The following is a 19,620-nucleotide window of genomic DNA, read 5'->3' on the forward strand; positions in this document are numbered from 1 at the left end:
TTTTTAAAAAATGGGTTTTTAAAGGTTATAGAACCTCTGAACAGGTATCTCATGAAGGTCCACCACTCAGAGCCAGGAATGGATAACAACATGGCTGCCAGCATTCCTGGTTGTGTAGGTTACAGGTTTAGCCACCCGGAAGGATTGACCTTCTCAGCCTTATTTCAAATTCCTTGTCAGAAGATCTCGACTCACCCTGCTTGGTAACTGCTGTCAGCTGAACAAAAATGCATAATGTAAAAATTGCAAGTTATGCTTTATTTGGGGAACTTACTGAGGACTACAGCCCCAGAGACAGCTTCTCAGAGAGCTTTGAGGAACTGCTTCCGAGTGATAAGGGAGGAGCCAGGATGTATAGGAGTTTTTTTGCTGAAAAAAGAAAGTAATCAAACATCAAAAGATTACTGGAAAGCTCAGAAAACAAGCATCTCAGGTTAATGATTTTCTATTTATTGGAAAATGTAAGAGCCTGGGCTCACTGAAATTATTCCTTAGATGTACATCTTAACATTCAAAAATCTAAGATCATGGCATCTGGTCCCATCACTTCATGGCAAATAGAAGGAAAAAGTAGAAGCAGAAACAGATTTTATATTCTTGGGCTCCAAAAATCACTGCAAATGGTGACTGCAGCCATGAAATTAAAAGACAATGGCTCCTCGGAAGAAAATCTAAAACAAACCTAGACAGCGCACTTAAAAGCTAAGACATCACTTTGCTGACAAAGGTCCATAGAGTCAAGGCTGTGGTTTTTTCATTAGTCATGTACAGATGTGAAAGTTGGACCACAAAAAAGGCTGAGGGTCCAAGAATTGATGCTTTCAAATTGTAGTGCTAGAGAAGACTCTTGAGAGTCCCTTGGACTGCAAAGAGATCAAACCAGTCAATCCTAAAGGAAATCAACCCTGAATATTCATCGGAAGTACTGAGGCTGAAGCTGAAGCTCCAATACTTTGGCTACCTGATGCAACGAACTGACTTATTGGAAAAGATCCTGATGCTGGAAAAGACTGAAGGTAAAAGGAGAAGAGGGCACCAGAGGAGAAGATGGTGAGATAGCATCACCAACTCAGTGAACATGAATTTGGGCAAACTCCTGGAGATAGTGAAGGACAAGGAAGCCTGATGTGCTGCAGTTCATGGGGTTGCAAAGAGTTAGACATGACTTAGCAGCTGAAAAACATAACATCTTAACTATGTAGGGACTGTACCCTGTTTTTCCTCATCCTGAACCCCCCTCAGGATGTACTATGAGGCACAGCAGCTATAGTGACTAATGTCTTGACCCTTATAGAACTGGAATGATGGGCAACATGGTTTACTTGGATGGCAGGCAACATTCCTTGTCCACACTATCCACCCTTGCTTCAGCCCTCTGTCCAGAATGGAGGCAGGGTTGGGAGTTGAGAGCATTGAAGTACATTGCTCAAAACAGCTGCTAGATACCCACCAACACTGTCAAAATAAGGGGCTGGGATTAGAGATGGTTTTGCATTGGGGAGATATCTCTGAAAGGTAGACAAAAATACAATAGCATACAAAGGTTGTTTCTTTAGATATTTTAAAATTTATTTGACTGCTCCAAGTCTTGGTTGTGGCATGTGGGATCTAGTTTCCTGATCAAGGATGGAACCCAAGCTCCCTGTATTAGGAGCGCAGTCAGCCACTGGACCACAAGGAAAGTTCTGAAAGACTGCTTTTGTATTTCAAGAGAAATATATGATAATTACAGAAAAATCACTGAATTCAAGAAAACAGGAAACATCCTTGATTTCATCTATCCAATTAACTTGTTCAGCTCTCCTGCCCCACCTCCACTTGGATACACATCCCTCCAGTCTTTTTTCTCAGTTATTTATAATAAATTTCACATATATGTGGTAGCAGACTCTGCATGCTCAGCCTGCTTTATTAAAGAAGCCAAGTTCTTTGATCTTTTTTCCCTTTTTGTTGCATTGGAAAGACAGAATGCAAATATTTCATCTCTCCTGCAGAAAGGTTTGCATATTAAACCCTTCCTGCCCTTGAGGAAAGAAAGGGCAACCAAGTTTTGGTTGCTAAATGATGGGCTTAATGGCTCATCAAATCAAGCCTATTGTGAAAAAATGAGGGGAGATGAAGGGTTTGCTGGCATTTAAGGTGAGCAATAAACAATACCTTTCTCTTCCTATCCGGTTTCGAACCAACTGGAAAATAAAATTCAGTAATCAGACAGATGGAGATGAAATCATCAGCTTTGGGTATAATGAGGCTGATATGAACTCCCTAGGATCAGCAGCCCCTGCTGGGCTTCCTAATATTATACCCACCACCATCCCCCTACCCAACAGCCAGGACAGTGGTTAGTGACAGCCTCTGTGTATGTATCTACAAAACTGAAAGTGTTAGATTCTCAGCTGTGTCTGACTCTTTGTGACCCCATGGACAGCAGCCCGCCAGGCTTCTCTGTCCATGGAATTCCCCAGGTTAGAATGCTGGAGTGGGTAGCCATTCCCTTCTCCAGGGGATCGTCCTGGAGATCAACCCTGGGTCTCCTGCAGGCAGATTCTTTGCCGTTTGAACCAGCAGGGGAGCCCTTCTACAAAAGTAGGTCCTAGGTCCTGCCATATTCGCTTTGCTCTGAAAATAGCTTTGTATCTTTATTTTATGAATCTCCATTTGATGATTTCCTTAGGATAAACCCAGAAATGGATCACATTACAATTGTGCATCCAGTCCTGCTGTGTTGGTCTCAGGAAGATGGCAACAATTCAGAATCTGCTTAACAGAGCACGAAAGCTCCTGTTGTCCCCCATGCTCATCGATATTGGTAATTATCCTTTTTCATTTTGCAAATAGGAAAGTCCAAAAACATATTGTGCTCATGTAGATTTCTGATGACCATCAAAGCTGAATGTCTTTTAAGTAGTTTGTCATGTATTTACGTTTCTTTTAGCACTGATTGTGTTTGTTTTTACACGTTTCTCTTATTGATTATTCAGAGCTCTCTGTAGGTTGAGGACAATGACCTTTGGCCCATCATGCTGTGTGCTTAGTTCCTCAGTGGTGTCCGACTCTTTTCGACCCCATGGGCTGTAGCCTGCCAGGCTCCTCTGTGCATAGGGATTCTCCAGGCAAGCATACTTAAGTGGGTTGCCATGTTCTCCTCCTGGGAATCTTCCCAACCCCTCGGATTGAACCCAGGTCTCTTGCATTGCAGGCAGATTCTTTACCACCTGAGCCACCAGGGAAGCCCTTTGCCCATCATAATATGTTGCAAATCTCTGCCCACATACACAATACTCCAGTCAAATTTTGTTTTCTGGTTTGGTGGGTGGGTACGTGGGAATCACTTGGAAAATTTTCAGTCTTCACATGCTAACTACATTTATCAAGTATTTTCTATATGATAGGCAGGGCTTCCCTGGTGGCTCAGAAGGTAATCTGCCCACAGTGAGGAAAACCTGGGTTTGATCCCTGGGTCAGTAAGATCCCTTGGAGAAACCCATTCCAGTATTCTTGCCTGGAGAATTTAATGAACAGAGGAGCCTGGTGGGCTACAGTCCAGGGGGTCACAAGGAATCAGACACAACTGAGTGACTAACACATGTGACAGGCACTGTTCTAATTGATTCACATGTATGAACTTGTTGTAACCCATATAACAATAACCCTATGAAGCACGTACTATTATTGTGCCAGTTTTATAGGTGGAGATACATTTTGTCCACAGGCACACAACCAGCCAGTAGGATTCAAGCCATTGCCTATCTACAGGGTCCTTGCTCTAACCATGACCTAAGGCCGCATGTGTGCACTCCAAACCCTGGAGAGTCTGAGCTGTTGCCTTGGAATGTGACTGATACGTGCACATTGAGAAGTTCCCCAGGCAATTTTGATATACCCCTCAGGATGAGCACCAGTTTTTAGTGGTGTTTTGTCTGGGCTTTGCTGTATGGAAGTTTTACATTTTTTACCTAGTCAAATTTGTCCTATTTTTATTGTCCACAAAAAATTAATAAATAGTTAATCTAAGAAAGAAATGAAAAACTTTATTCATGTCAATCTGAGGATTATAACCTGGGAGACAGTCTCTCAGAGAGTTCTGAGAACTGTTCCAAAAGGGTCAAGGGGGAGGCCAGTATAGATGTGATTTTGGCAAAGGGGAACATGCCATCACACACATCTTCATAGAAGGTTGCTGCTAGAAATGCAGAACAGACACCTTCGTTAATGGGTCTAGTGCTTTTCTAGTATGGGAAGATGCCAGAAACTAGGTTCACACAATCTTCTCCTGAAAATATCCGAGGGCCAGTTCCATCCATTTTCCAGAGGTTCACAGCGTCTCATCCCGATCTTTACTCTGAATTCCTTTCTGGGTGTATTTTAGGTCAGCAACTGCAGTGGCTAATGACTTGATTCATGTGGAATTGGCTGGTGGGCAACAGGGACGACAGAGAATGAGATGGCTAGATGGCATCACTGACTTGATGGACATGTGTGTGAGTGAACTCTGGGAGTTGGTGATGGACAGGGAGGGCTGGCGTGCTGTGATTCATGGGGTCGCAAAGAGTCAGACACGACTGAGCGACTGAAATGAACTAAACTGAACATTCTTTATTTTACAATCCGTTTTTGAGCTTAATTACAACCAAAGTTTGGGAGGTCTTATGTGGCCAATTTGTCCCATGGAGCATGTAAGAATGCTCATTCTTAGGTCAGGTGAGGATTTTGTTGATGGAACACTCAATGTGCTATTACTGGGCTAGGCCCTGTCAACAGTGACCAAAGGCCTCTGGACCACCTGTCTTTTAGGGTCCTGGAAATGGCTCCCTCTTGTTGCTCCTTCCCATATGTAGAATTTGTACTATTACAGTCATTGATCTTAGAGAAATTATATATATGTATATAATATATATTTAAAATATTATATATATATAAAATATATATAATTATATATATATTATATATATATATTTGTTTGTTTTGTGTTTTGGCCACGCCATGCAGCTTGTGGGATCTCAGTTCCCTAACCAGGGATTGAATCCCTAGCTGTGGCAATTGAAAGCCTGGAATCCTAACCATTAAGCCACCAGGGAACGCCCTAGAACCATTGATCAAAATACAATATATTTTTAAAGTGGTTTTTAATTTGACTGCATCAGATCTTCATTGTATCACATAGGAACTTTCACTGCAGGACACAGACTCTCTGGTTGTGCTGTGCGGGCTCAGTAGTTGTGACTCACAGGCCTACCTGGTCCATAGCATGTGGGATCTTAGTTTCCCAACCAGGGATCGAATGCACATCTCCAGCATTGCAAGGGAAATTCTTAGCCACTGGACCATAACGGAAGTCCCAGTAATATATTTTGGACCAATCAGGTCACCTAGTCATCATTAATTTTATCTGAGGTTCAGTCACACTATTTGATAATGTAAGAAACGTTGTATAATAAGCGGAAGGCAAATACTTAGCTAGTAGCATTAATAAGGTCATAAGTAAATATATCAGCTAAGGACTTTCATTAGGTGTGGCCCAGTCTCCCCCCAGGTCACCTGACTAGGCTGTTCTGCACAATCTCTATCTTTAAGGGAAATGATATATTGGCATTGTACATAAAGTTCACCAAAGATGTCTGCACACACTAGATGAGTGGTGGGTCATCGTGACCCCTTACAGGACTGACAAGGGAATGTCATCTTCTAAGGAATCACATGACTGGTGCCAAAAGAAGAAAAATTGATCTTTGAGACTGAGCGGGTATTTCTGCCAGGGGGAGGTCTGGTTAACACATAATGCACGTGCACAGAGCGCACTAGAATGGAGGGAGGAGGCTAAAGGGCAGAGGAAAGGTCTCATGCTTAAATTCTTCCTGTCTTGCCCAAAAATGTGAATTTTTATTTCATCACTATCTTTTCTTTCACCTCCATATCAAGAAAAAAGCCTTCCTTCACCCAAATGTCTCAGTTATCTATTGCTGCCCAACACTCCAGTCCAAAGTATAGGGGTTTAAAATATTAACCATTTGCTTATGATTCTCCGGATGGCAGTTGGGTGGTTTTTCTGCTAATCTCATCCGAGATCACTCACATGGCTAAAGCTGCAGTTGGTTTCGGCTTTTGGCTAGGGTGCTTTCATTTCTCCAACACATACCGTCCGTCTCCAGCTCTAAGAAGCTAGCCTGGCCTTCTTCGTGGCATGAGTGGGTAAAGTAGAAACTGTAACATCCCTTACAGCAGAGAATCCGACATGTCCCAGTGTCACCTCCTCACACTATACTGAAAGTTACGAGGCCAGCCTAAGCTTCAAGAGGTAAGGAGATAGGTTCTACCTCCTGACGAAATAGGGTTTCCCTGGTGGCTCCAACAATAAAGAATCTGCCTGTAATGCAAGAGACTGGGTTTGATCCCTGGGTTGGGAAGATTCCCTGGAGAAGGAAATGGCAACCCACTCCAGTATTCCTGCCTGGAGAATCCCATGGACAGAGGAGCCTGGCAGGCTACAGTCCATGGGGTCGCAAAGAGTCAGACTCGACTGAGTGACTAACACCTGATGGAAGGAACACCAAAATCACACTGCAAAGAGGCAGAGGAATGTGATTCAGTGGAGGCCAGTATAGTAACGCTCGACCACAAGGTGTTAAACTCACTCTTCTACAATGTGTTCTTGTACTATTTTAAGGTAAAATTCACTTAAGATAAAATCAACCATTAACCATTTCAAACTCCACAGTTCCACGGCACTCAGTGTATTCACAATGTTAGGAAACCGTCTCCATCTAGTTCCCAGACATTTTCATCATCTCCATCTAGTTCCAAGACATTTTCATCATTCTAAAAGAAAAACACATACTCATCGAACGATCACTCCCAAATCTCCTCTAACTTATTTTTTTCCGTCTCTGTAGATTTACCTATTCTGATTTATCTTTATTTAAAAGCAAAATGGCTGTCTGAGGAGGCCTTACAAATAGCTGTGAAAAGAAGAGAAGTGAAAAGCAAAGGAGAAAAGGAAAGATATAAGCATCTGAATGCAGAGTTCCAAAGAATAGCAAGGAGAGATAAGAACGTAAGACCACAAACTATAAAACTCCTAGAGGAGAACATAGGCAAAACGCTCTCCGACATAAATCACAGCAGGATCCTCTGTGACCCACCTCCCAGGATACTGGAAATAAAAGTAAAAATAAACAAATGGGACCTAATTAAAATTAAAAGCTTCTGCACAACAGAGGAAGCTATAAGCAAGGTGAAAAGACAGCCTTCGGAATGGGAGAAAATAATAGCAAATGAAGCAACTGACAAACAACTAATCTCAAAAATATACAAGCAACTCCTGAAGCTCAATTCCAGAAAAATAAACGACCCAATCAAAAAATGGGCCAAAGAACTAAATAGACATTTCTCCAAAGAAGACATACAGATGGCTAACAAACACATGAAAAGATGCTCAATATCACTCATTATCAGAGAAATGCAAATCAAAACCACAATGAAGTACCATTTCACGCCAGTCAGAATGGCTGCGATCCAAAAGTCTACAAGCAGTAAATGCTGGAGAGGGTGTGGAGAAAAGGGAACCCTCTTACACTGTTGGTGGGAATGCAAACTAGTACAGCTACTATGGAGAACAGTGTGGAGATTCCTTAAAAAACTGCAAATAGAACTGCCTTATGACCCAGCAATCCCACTGCTGGGCATACACATCGAGGAAACCAGAATTGAAAGAGACATGTGTACCCTGATGTTCATCGCAGCACTGTTTATAATAGCCAGGACATGGAAGCAACCTAGACATCCATCAGTAGACGAATGGATAAGAAAGCTGTGGTACATATACACTATGGAGTTTTACTCAGCCATTAAAAAGAATACGTTTGAATCAGTTCTAATGAAATGGATGAAACTGGAGCCCATTATACAGAGTGAAGCAAGCCAGAAAGAAAAATACCAATACAGTATACTAACACATATATATGGAATTTAGAAAGATGGTAATGATAACCCTGTATGCGAGACAGCAAAAGAGACACAGATGTATAGAACAGACTTTTGGACTCTGTGGGAGAAGGAGAGGGTGGGATGATTTGGGAGAAGAATGGCATTGAAACATGTATAACACCATATAAGAAACGAATCGCCAGTCTAGGTTTGATGCAGAATAAAGGATGCTTAGGGTTGGTGCACTGGGATGACCCAGAGGGATGGTATGGGGAGGGAGGTGGGAGGGGGGTTCAGGACGGGGAACATGTGTATACCTGTGGCAGATTCATTTTGACGTATGGCAAAACCAATACAATATTGTAAAGTGAAAAAAAAACTAATAAAATAAAATATGAAAAAAAAAAGAAAAAGAAAAGAAAGCCTTCCTCAGCGATCAATGCAAAGAAATAGAGGAAAACAACAGAATGGGAAAGACTAGAGCTCTCTTCAAGAAAATTAGAGACACCAAGGGAACATTTCATGCAAAGATGGGCTCGACAAAGGACAGAAATGGTATGGACCTAACAGAAGCAGAAGATATTAAGAGGTGGCAAGAATACACAGGAGAACTGTACAAAAAAAGAGCTTCATGACCCAGATACTTACAATGGTGTGATCACTCACCTAGAACCATACATCCTGGAATGTGAAGTCAAGTGGGCCTTAGAAAGAATCACTACGAACAAAGCTAGTGGCGGTGATGGAATCCCAGTTGAGCTATTTCTTTCTTTCTTTTTTTTTTTTTTGCTCTTTATTATTTTTTTTTTTACTTTATAATACTGTATTGGTTTTGCCATACATTGATATGAATCCACCACAGGTGTACATGAGTTCCCAATCCTAAACCCCCCCTCGCACCACCCTCCCCATATCATCTCTCTGGGTCATCGCAGTGCACCAGCCCCAAGCATCTTATATCCTGTATGGAACCTAGACTGGCAATTCGTTTCTTACATGATAGTATACATGTTTCAATGCCATTCTCCCAAATCATCCCACCCTCTCCCTCTCCCACAGAGTCCAAAAGTCTGCTCTGTACATCTGTGTCTCTTTTGCTGTCTCGCATACAGGGTTATCGTTACCATCTTTCTAAATTCCATATATATGTGTTAGCATACTGTATTGGTGTTTTTCTTTCTGGCTTACTTACTCTGTATAGTAGGCTCCAGTTTCATCCACCTCATTAGAACTGATTCAAATGTATTCTTTTTAATGGCTGAGTAATACTCCATTGTGTATATGTACCACAGCTTTCTTATCCATTCATCTGCCGAGGGACATCTAGGTTGCTTCCATGTCCTGGCTATTATAAACAGTGCTGCGAGGAACATTGGGGTACACATGTCTCTTTCAATTCTGGTTTCCTCGATGTGTATGCCCAGCAGTGGGATTGCTGGGTCATAAGGCAGTTCTATTTGCAGTTTTTTAAGGAATCTCCACACTGTTCTCCATAGTGGCTGTACTAGTTTGCATTCCCACCAACCAGTTGAGCTATTTCAAATCCTGAAAGATGATGCTGTGAAAGTGCTGCACTCAATATGCCAGCAAATTTGGAAAACTCAGCAGTGGCCACAGGACTGGAAAAGGTCAGTTTTCATTCCAATCCCAAAGAGAGACAATGCCAAAGAATGCTCAAACTACCACACAATTGCACTCATCTCACATGCTAGTAAAGTAATGCTCAAAATTCTCCAAGCCAGGCTTCAGCGATACGTGAACCGTGAACTACCAGATGTTCAAGCTTGTTTTAGAAAAGGCAGAGGAACCAGAGGTCAAATTGCCAACATCTGCTGGATCATGGAAAAAGCAAGAGAGTTCCAGAAAAACATCTATTTCTGCTTTATTGACTATGCCAAAGCCTTTGACTGTGTGGATCACAATAAACTGTGGAAAATTCTTCAAGATGGGAATACCAGACCACCTGACCTGCCTCTTGAGAAATCTGTATGCAAGTCAGGAAGCAACAGTTAGAGCTGGACATGAAACAACAGAGTGGTTCCAAATAGGAAAAGGAATACGTGAAGGCTGTATATTGTCACCCTGCCTATTTAACTTCTATGCAGAGTACATCATGGAAACGCTGGACTGGAAGAGACACAAGCTGGAATCAAGATTGCCAGGAGAAATATCAATAACCTCAGATATGCAGATGACACCATCCTAATGGCAGAAAGTGAAGAGGAATTAAAAAGCCTCTTGATGAAAGTGAAAGTGGAGAGTGAAAAAGTTGGCTTAAAGCTCAACATTCAGAAAACGAAGATCATGGCATCTGGTCCCATCACTTCATGGGAAATAGATGGGGAAACAGGGGAAACAGTGTCAGAGTATATTTGGGGGCTCCAAAATCACTGCAGATTGTGATTGCAGCCATGAAATTAAAAGACACTGACTTCTTGGAAGGAAAGTTATGAGCAACCTAGATAGCATATTGAAAAGCAGAGACATTACTTTGCCAACAAATGTCAGTCTAGTCAAGGCTATGGTTTTTCCAGTGGTCATGTATGGATGCGAGAGTTGGACTGTGAAGAAAGCTGAGCGCCGAAGAATTGATGTTTTTGAACTGTGGAGTTGGAGAAGACTCTTGAGAGTCCCTTGGACTGCAAGGAGATCCAACCAGTCCATTCTAAAGGAGATCAGTCCTGGGTGTTCATTGGAAGGACTGATGTTGAAGCTGAAACTCCAATACTTTGGCCACCTGATGCAAAGAGCTGACTCACTGGAAAAGACTGTGATGCTGGGAGGGATTGGGGGCAGGAGGAGAAGGGGACGACAGAGGATGAGATGGCTGGATGGCATCACCAACTCGATGTACGTGAGTCTGAGTGAACTCCGGGAGTTGGTGATGGACAGGGAGGCCTGGCATGCTGTGATTCATAGGGTCGCAAAGAGTTGGACTCGACTGAGCGACTGAACTGAACTGAACTGATGTTTTAATTAATTTTTATTGGAGTATTGTTGATTTACAATGTTGTATTAGTTTCTGTTGTTCAGCAAAATGAATCAGTTATACGTATACATATACCCACTCTTTTTTTAGATTCTTTCCCATAAAGATCATGACAAGCTTCCTAGGTGGCACTCATGGTAAACAATCTGCCTGCCACTGCCGGAGACATAAGAGACAGGGGTTCAGTCCCCGTGTCAGGAAGATGCCCTGGAGGAGGAAATGGCCATCGGCTCCAGTACGCTTGCCTGGGAAATTCCATCGACACAGCAGGAGCCTGGCAGCTACTGTCCGTGTGGATGCAGGCAGTCGGACATGACTGAGCACAGGCGTTAGGTCGTTAAAGAGTATTGAGTCGAGCTCCCTGTGTGGACTCACCTGTTCTGGATGTTTCATTTCAATAAAATCATTCAACATGTAGCCTTTGGTGCCTGGCTTCTTTCACTCAGCGTAATGTTTTCAAGGTTTACTCAACACTGTAGCATGTATTAACCCTTCATTCCTTCCCATGGTTTAATAATATACCATGGCGTGGACATGCCACATTCTGTTCATCCATTCATCGGCTGGTGAACCTTTGGTTGTCTCCATCTTTTGGAGATTGTGACTAGTGATGCTATGAGCATCTAGTACCCTTGATTCTTCTTACACTGAAACCTTTCCCGTATCTGGAATCCAATTTTGTACACGATTTGAAGTAGGAATCTAATTCCATTTTCTTCCTTTTATCCCATTGACATGTATTTATAGACTATGCTTCTTACACCGACTTTGTCTGTCACTCTGACCAAGTTACTCAACCTCTTTTGCTTTAGTTTCCTCATCTGTAACTTGGGATAGTAACAGTAGCCAAGCGGACAGAGCTGTTGTCAGGATTAAATGAATCAATCTGTGTAAAGTACCTAGAACAGGGCCCAGCGCAAGGGAAGTATTCGTTAAGCCTCTGCTTTCACTCTTAGCAATCCCAAATGTCTGCATATGTGAGGATCCATTTGTTTATTCTGGATCCACTTCTTTATTCTGTTGTTTTGTCTATTTCTATTTTTAAGGTGCATCCCTTTATATTCTGTTTCAATAGCCAATAAGCCAAGTTTTCCTTCATTGTTTCTCTTTAAAAAACAGGTCTTAGGTCTTCCCAGTCCTCTGGAATTCTTCCAATTGAATTTCATCATGTTCTTCTCCTTAAGTCCCGCTGGGATTTTTCATTGAAGTTACATTTATAGATTAATTTAGGGAAAACTGAAATATTTTTATTACGAAGTCTTCCTATGCCATAACATGGCTCTTCATTTATTAAGCTCTTATTTCATATCTCACAGAACAGTTTTATAGATTTTTCCGGTACAGTTATTGCGTTTTTTTTTATCCCTGGATATTTCAAATATTTTGTTGCCATGGTAAATGAGACTTTTTCACTATATTTAACAAGTTACTATTTGTATATAGGGAAACTATGGATCTCAGTTCTTTTTTTTGTTGTTGATGTTCTTACCATTTTTCAAATTTTTTTTTTAAAGCACAGAATCTTCAAGTAGTTATCTTCTTTTTTGCGTCATTATACACATCTATATTTTTTTCTTGACTTATTGCACAGGCTAAGACTCTCAGAACAATATTGGATAAGAGGCAGTAGCAGGCATAAGAGGGTACAGGGTGACAGTGGGTGGCAGGGCAGGCGTTCCAGCAGAACAGTGTGAACAGGAATATCAGTTCAGATTCAGTCACTCAGTTGTGTCTGACTCTTTGCAGCCCCATGGACTGCAGCATGCCAGGCTTCCCTGTTCATCACCAACTCCCAGAGCTTGCTCAAACTCATGTCTGAGTCAGGGATGCCATCCCCCCATCTCAGGCAGGAGGAAAGCAGTGACATATCTAGAGAGTGGTGCAAAGCAAGGAGAAGCTAGTCTTAATTCCCAGGGTAGAGATTGTGGATTTGACTTGACAAGCGGTGGATGTCAGACTGGCACGGTCAGGTTGTATTTTAGAAGCATAGTGGAGAAAGGACCATAGGGACGTGAGACTCAGAAAGGGTGACCAGTTAAGACCTCCTGAGTCATCAGAGGGGAGATGGTGAGGATTGGGGCTGTGTAGGAGTGTCAGCTGGAGCCCCCTGTAAAGAGCAACACCTAGTCTTCCACTGAGGTTGGGGTTAGGTCCTAAAGCCCTGGGGCCCTGTGCGGCATGGGGAGGTTTGTGCTTTCTCCTGAAGAGGTTCGAGTATGGCAGGACCAAGCTGATGGCCCTCCCTAAGGGCAGGCCCTGTGCCCTCCTTGTCTCACCCTCCAGAAGTATAACCCTCAGTTATACTTCCACGTGGAGACAGGATTTTGTGGGATTTGTTTTTGTTGTTGAATGTCACCTAAATAGCATTCCATAGAAACTCAAGATTTCAGGCCTCAAAGGGTTTTGACCCCAGCCTTCAGTGTAATATCTAAAACATCAGAAAGTGGTGGTAACTTTCCCCCCATGGTCAAGGCTTCCCCACCCACCTCCTCCATTATCTGACCTTGATTAGTTTAGCCCCATAACAGTCTGGGGCTTCAGTGAGCACCTCTAGGTTAGTGGGGGTGACTGGACCTCAAGGGTGTGATATGAGAATGGGGAGCAGGCCTGGGAGATGGTGACTCATTGTGGTGCCAACACCTCCCCACTCCTCCCAGCATCACCAGGGTGGTCATTCAGACCTCTTTCCTATCTTCTCTATCCAGCCATCAGTGCAGAAGAAGAGCAAGAGGCAGCTAGAGGATGATCTCAGACCTGGAGACTAAAGGGAAGAAGCCAGCTCAGCACCCGCAGCAGCAGCGCAATAAGGAACAGGTGGGCAGCAAGCAGGCAAGGGAGGAGGGATGACCGCTGGGGGACAGGGAGGGGAGCAGGTGAATGGAGGCTGGCCTTGTGAGGAGCTTGGGAAGTGAGTGTGTGTTTAAAAATGGGTGTTTGTTTAGGGAAACCAGGGTACCTCAAAGTCCTTGAGGGAAATCAATACAGAGGGAGTCTTGAAAGAGAGCCCTCTGTTGACCCCAAACTGCACCACAGAGCCCAACCCCTAGTGCCGAGAAGTCTATCTAGGCCCTGTTCCCAAGCTTTGCTCTGGTCCTCCGGGCTTTCTGCTGCCCTCATTGTCTTTATTGGCACAGGCATGAAAGCAGTGCATGTCGCTAGCTTCTGGGACCCCAAGGTACAAGGATCATGGGGAGCAGAAGATGGACCCTGATTTTCTGCTCAAGCCCAGCCCTTGATTCCTGGCTGCGGCCTTTGGTCGCTGGCAAATGGGTATCAGGTGGTAATGAAGGTGATGCACTCCTGGATGGGCAGGACCACTCCACCCACGCCCGATGATGTTCACAACCTTGTCTGGCAGTGCCAACGCTTCACCCAGGCGAGGCAGAAACACAGATCTACCTTTAGCAACAGAGGGTACAGAGTTTTCCAAGGCATCCAAAGCAAACCTCAGACTCCAAATAAGGTGGGAGATCACTCACCCTGGCAAGCTGCTTGTTCTGATTTCAGGGACCATGAACCCTGCTTCAAAGGTTCTTCAGGCTCTGAGGGACTTCCCTGGTGGCTCAATGGTTAAGAATCCCCCTTCTAGCGCAGGGCACGCAGGTTCGATCCCTGGGTGGGGAACTAAGATCCCACATGCCACAGGACAACTAAGCCTGCATGACACAGCTATTGAGCTCGCATGCTCTGGAGCCTGCATGCTGCAACTAGACAGAAGCCTGCACGCCGCAAGGAAAGATTCCACATGCCAACCCATCCAAAGAAATAAATCTTTTTTTAAAAGAAGGAGGGCTCTGAAATTGCAGCATCCTCTTTCCGTGCCAGACCGTAGCTTTCGAGCAGTGCCCCCACCCATCTCTGCTTGGCTTGTTGCTCACAGTGGGCGTGAAGATCCAATCCAAGTCTGATCTGGGCTTTTTCTGTGCGCTCACATTTCCTGGGAGGAGAGCCTATTGGAAATGGGCAGAGAGGGAGCATTTTAATTAACAGAGCTGGTCTGAAACATGAGGCTGATGCAACTTCGCTCCATGCCAAGGCTGATCACAGTTTAACATCGGGAGAAGAAAGCAATGAAGGAAATAGATCAGATGAGGCAATAGTGGGAGTTTATGAATCCTGTGCATTTTCTTATGGCTTCCCAGGAATGGCTTTTAAACTGGCTGTCACCCATGCACAAAATTATGGCCTCAACCAGGGAGGATGGGGAGGCCGACAAGACATACACCCGCGCGTAGGACACAGGCACTCACCCGCTCGTAATTCTTTCTTGTGCTGCAAAAGTGGAGAGCACTGTGATAGCAGAGAGAGATGTGACCCTTGTGATGTCTTTGGGAGAAAAAAAAAAAAAAGAACCTGAAAGCAACCCTGGGGGCAGGGGAGGGAAGAAGAGAACTAAGAAATAAATAACAAAGCAGGATGCTATTTACATACCCAGGGAAGACCTTTGAGACTGCTTGGAGCCTTGGATGTCAGTAATAACTCGGTGATGGAAATAAAGAGACTGCTCTGCAAACCCACATCGCCGGAGATAGTATCAGCCTTGTTTCTCCCTTTGTTTCCAGACAAATTCCAGCACAGCAGTGGGCAAGACAGGCCCGTGGAAGGGAACAGTGGGAGTGGGGTGGGGTGAGTCTAGGTGGTCCCCATGAAGACTCAATTATGTTGGCTGTGAAGAGATTAATTAGAATTGAATTTTCTATTGATGTAAAACTGCCTTTTGCACCTGCCGCTGGCATCCTCATTACTGGTTTTCTATTACAGGGGATTATACGATGCAGTGAAATAAAGTTTATGCCTCCTGAGTGATACTCTTAAAATAGGTTTACTGTACTTAACTGGTGGAGAAGAGGGTTACCTGAGAGAAATATGATGTAATCTATTTTTGTTCTGCTTTTTATTAGACAAGGGAACCTATATCCTCTCCTGGAAATTCCGAGGCACGGAGGTCTTAATGTCTGCTGGCCAGGCGATAAGCTCTGTGAGGGGAGGTCCAGGCTTGTCCTATTCACTCTGAGCCTGATGCTTCCAAGGATGACAGCGTGGAAGGAATCATCAGCTCCCTGCGCTAGGATGAGTCTCAGCCAGTGACTCTCTGGAATAGGTGACCCAGAGATCTGACTGTAGGGAATCAGAGTCCCTGGGATTTCTAGAACTCATCTCTTAGAAAGCTAGGAGGAGGGCGGAAGTGTGTGCGGAAGGGCAAATAGTATTCGTGCTTTGGAAAGAGAAATGCAAACAAACTCTATGTGAGAGGAAGCTCCCTCCTGTCCCACAAACAACCTGCCCATCTTTTCTAGTCAAGCATGGGCGGTGCCATCGTGAGTGGGACCATCTCTGCCCAGGTCATCGTCATTGTTGTCCAGTCTCTCAGTCGTGTCTGACTCTGCAACCCCATGGACTGTAACCCACCAAGCTCATCTGTCCATGGGATTCTCCAGGCAAGAATACTGAAGTGGGTTGCCAGTCCCTTCTCCAAGGGATCTTTCCAACTCAGGGATCAAACCTGTGTCTCCTGCATTGCTGGTGGAGTCTTTACCATCTGAGTGACCAGGGTGGGTGGTATCCAACGGTGGGCCAGAACCTGACCTCAGAGCTGTGGATACAACCAACTCAGAAAGAAGAAGAGATGGGCCTTTTTGTAGTGAGGTCACAGTTGTCTTTTCTATGACCAATTACATTAGATATTTCATCCCAACAAAGTGAAACCTCTGAGTCCAGCTTCTGTCATATATTAATTCAATGCATATTTATTGAGCACCTTCTATACATCAGGTGCAGCTGGGACTATGGCAGTGAACACGTCAGGCATGCTGTCTGGCCTGGAGTATATGTTCTGGTGGGTTGACAGGTCCTTCTAATTAGACACTCAGCATCCTTCCTCTGGAGCCAAAGCCCTAAGACATCATATCAGGAAACCAGTCACAGTCACAGCCTTAAGGATGAAACTGGGGATGAGGAGGACTTTTTAAAAGAAGTATTTTCATTGTAAAATAAAACAGGAAAATAACCCCAACAAATGTATACCTTGAAGATTTATTATAACAACCACCACCCAGATCAATACACAGAACTTCACCTGAATGTTCACAGATGCCCATCATGTCCCTGCTTTCAAACTCAGCTGCCATCCTCCCTACAGAAGTGACCCCTCTTTGGACTCTGATAGGAATCTGGTCTTTTGTCTTTCTTGACAGTTTTATCACCCAAGTGCCTTCCTACACGGGGGCTGTAGTCTTGCCATCTTTCAAAATCCCATCTCTCTTTTGAGTCTCTTTTAATTGACAGGCTTTCCTCCTCCATCCCTTTCTGTTCTTTACAATTTATCTGTTGAAGAATCTGGCCTTTTGACCCACAGGTGCCCACTGCCTGGATTCTGCTGATTGATACTCTCGGTGGAGTTCGAGGTGTTCCTCTGTATTTCCTGCAAATTGGGAGCTGAATCCAGAGGTTGGACCAGACTCAGTTCAGTCCTTTTGGGGAGACCATAGGTGGCGTTGTGTTATTTCATCAGGAGACACATAATGTCAGTTTGCCGCTCCTCTGTGTGGTTAACAGGTGTTGCTGCACAATGCCTAGCTCCGTTCATTCACTGGGGCTTTAAAATGGTGGTATTCTAATTCTATCCTTTTTCTTTCATATATTAACTTGAGTGCTTCCACTCATGCACTATTGGGGTACTCAGTGGTACAGTTTACATTTTAAAGGCAGGATAAATGTTTGATTCTTGCCCTTTATTTACCAGCTTTTGAGAGAATAAATTAGTTCTTTCTCTTCTGAAGGTGACTATGTTTTAAGTCATATGCTTTATGCAATATGCTTTATGCACTAAAGGTTTAAATACATTTGATGGATTTCAATTCATTACAATTATAATCTTTATTGAAGCTCAAATCATTCCATATTTGGCCCCTGGGAGCCTCTTACAGATGGTTTCCATGTCTTTTTGACATGATCTTTTAATACTTCAAGTCTCCATGTTATCTCTAGATATGGAATTCTATCTCTCTTTTTAATAAAAACATAAAATGTCAAGAAAATGAAAGATAAGCCATAGACTGGGAGAAAATATTGTAAAATCTGATAGAGGATTGCTATCCAAAGTATACAAAGAAATAAAAAGAATGAGCTTTCAAGCCACAAAGAGGCATGAAGGAAACTTAAACACATATTGCTAAATGAGGGAAGCCAATTCGAAAATCTACACCTATATGATTCTGATTTTTAGGGTAGTGAAAATATTCCGTATGACACTATTGATATAATGGTGGATACAGGTCAGTGTACATTTGTCAAAATCCACAGAACATACAATACAAAGACTGAACCCCAGTGTAAACAGTGGACTTTGGTTGCGGTTGGTCAGTGTTGGCTGATTGTTATAGACACCACACTGACCCTGAATGCTGCTGGCAAGGGAGGCTGTGTTCTGCAGTGGGAGCAGGCAGAGGGAGAACTCTCTGTGCCTTCTCGTCAATTTTGCCGTGAACCTAAAACAGTTCTTAAAAACCAATTCTATTAATTACAAAAAGTGATTACAATGCCTCACAAGCGTGTACAGATTCTTCCAATTTAATTTGAGAATTCTTGAGTATTTATTCAAACTCTTTTTTCTTATACCTGAATTCCTTTCTCTCACCCAAGACTCATAATTCTCAAGAGCGCAGATGACAGCATTAGAATATCCAGCTATTACTTGTTTGCTTTGTCTCATATGACATGCACAAAAGTCTCAGTGTAAGACACTAATACTACCTCAATCTGCATCATTATTAAAAATTATTCATGATACAATGAAGCATCACCTCACACCAGTCAGAATGGCCATCATTTAAAAAGTCTACAAATGATGAATGCTAGAGAGGGTGTGGAGAAAAAGGAGCTTGCCTACACTCTTGGTGGGAGCGTAAACCGGTGCAGCCACTATGGAGAGCAGTATAGGGATTCCTCAAAAAAATACTAAAAATAGAGTTACCATAAGATCCTGTAATCTCACTCCTGGGCATGTATCTGGAGGAAACTCTAATTTGAAAAGATACATGCACCCTAATGTTCACAGGAGCAGTGTTTACAATAGCCAACACATAGAAGCAACCTAAATGTCTATCAGTAGAGGAGTGGGGAAAGAAGACGCGGTACACATTGCCATGGAATATTACTCGGCCATGAAAAAGAATGGAATAATGCCATTTGCAGCAACCTAGGTAGACCTAAAGATTATCATCTTAAGTGACGTAAGTCAGACAGAGAAAGACAAATACCATATGGTATCATTTACATGTGGAATTTAAAAAATGATACAACTGAACTTCTTTACAAAACAGAAATAGACTCACAGACATAGAAAACAATCTTACAGTTACCAAGAGGAAGGCGGGGGGGTGGGGTGGGGGGATAAATTAGGAGTTTGGGATTAAGATATACACACTGCTGCTGCTGCTGCTAAGTTGCTTCAGTCATGTCCGACTCTGTGCGACCCCATAGACGGCAGCCCACCACACTACTGCATTAAAACTTGGTAACCAACAAGGACCTACTGTACAGCACAGCAAACTATATTCAATATCGTGTAATAACCTATAATGGAGAACAATCTGAAAAAGAATATATATATATATATATTTCTACAAATATTATACACGTGTAACTGAATCACTTTGCTCTACACTTGAAACTAAAAGAACACTGTAAATTAACTATATCTCAATTAA

The sequence above is a fragment of the Capra hircus genome, chromosome 18 (assembly GCF_001704415.2).
Source record: "Capra hircus breed San Clemente chromosome 18, ASM170441v1, whole genome shotgun sequence".
NCBI classification, from domain to species: Eukaryota; Metazoa; Chordata; class Mammalia; order Artiodactyla; family Bovidae; genus Capra; species Capra hircus.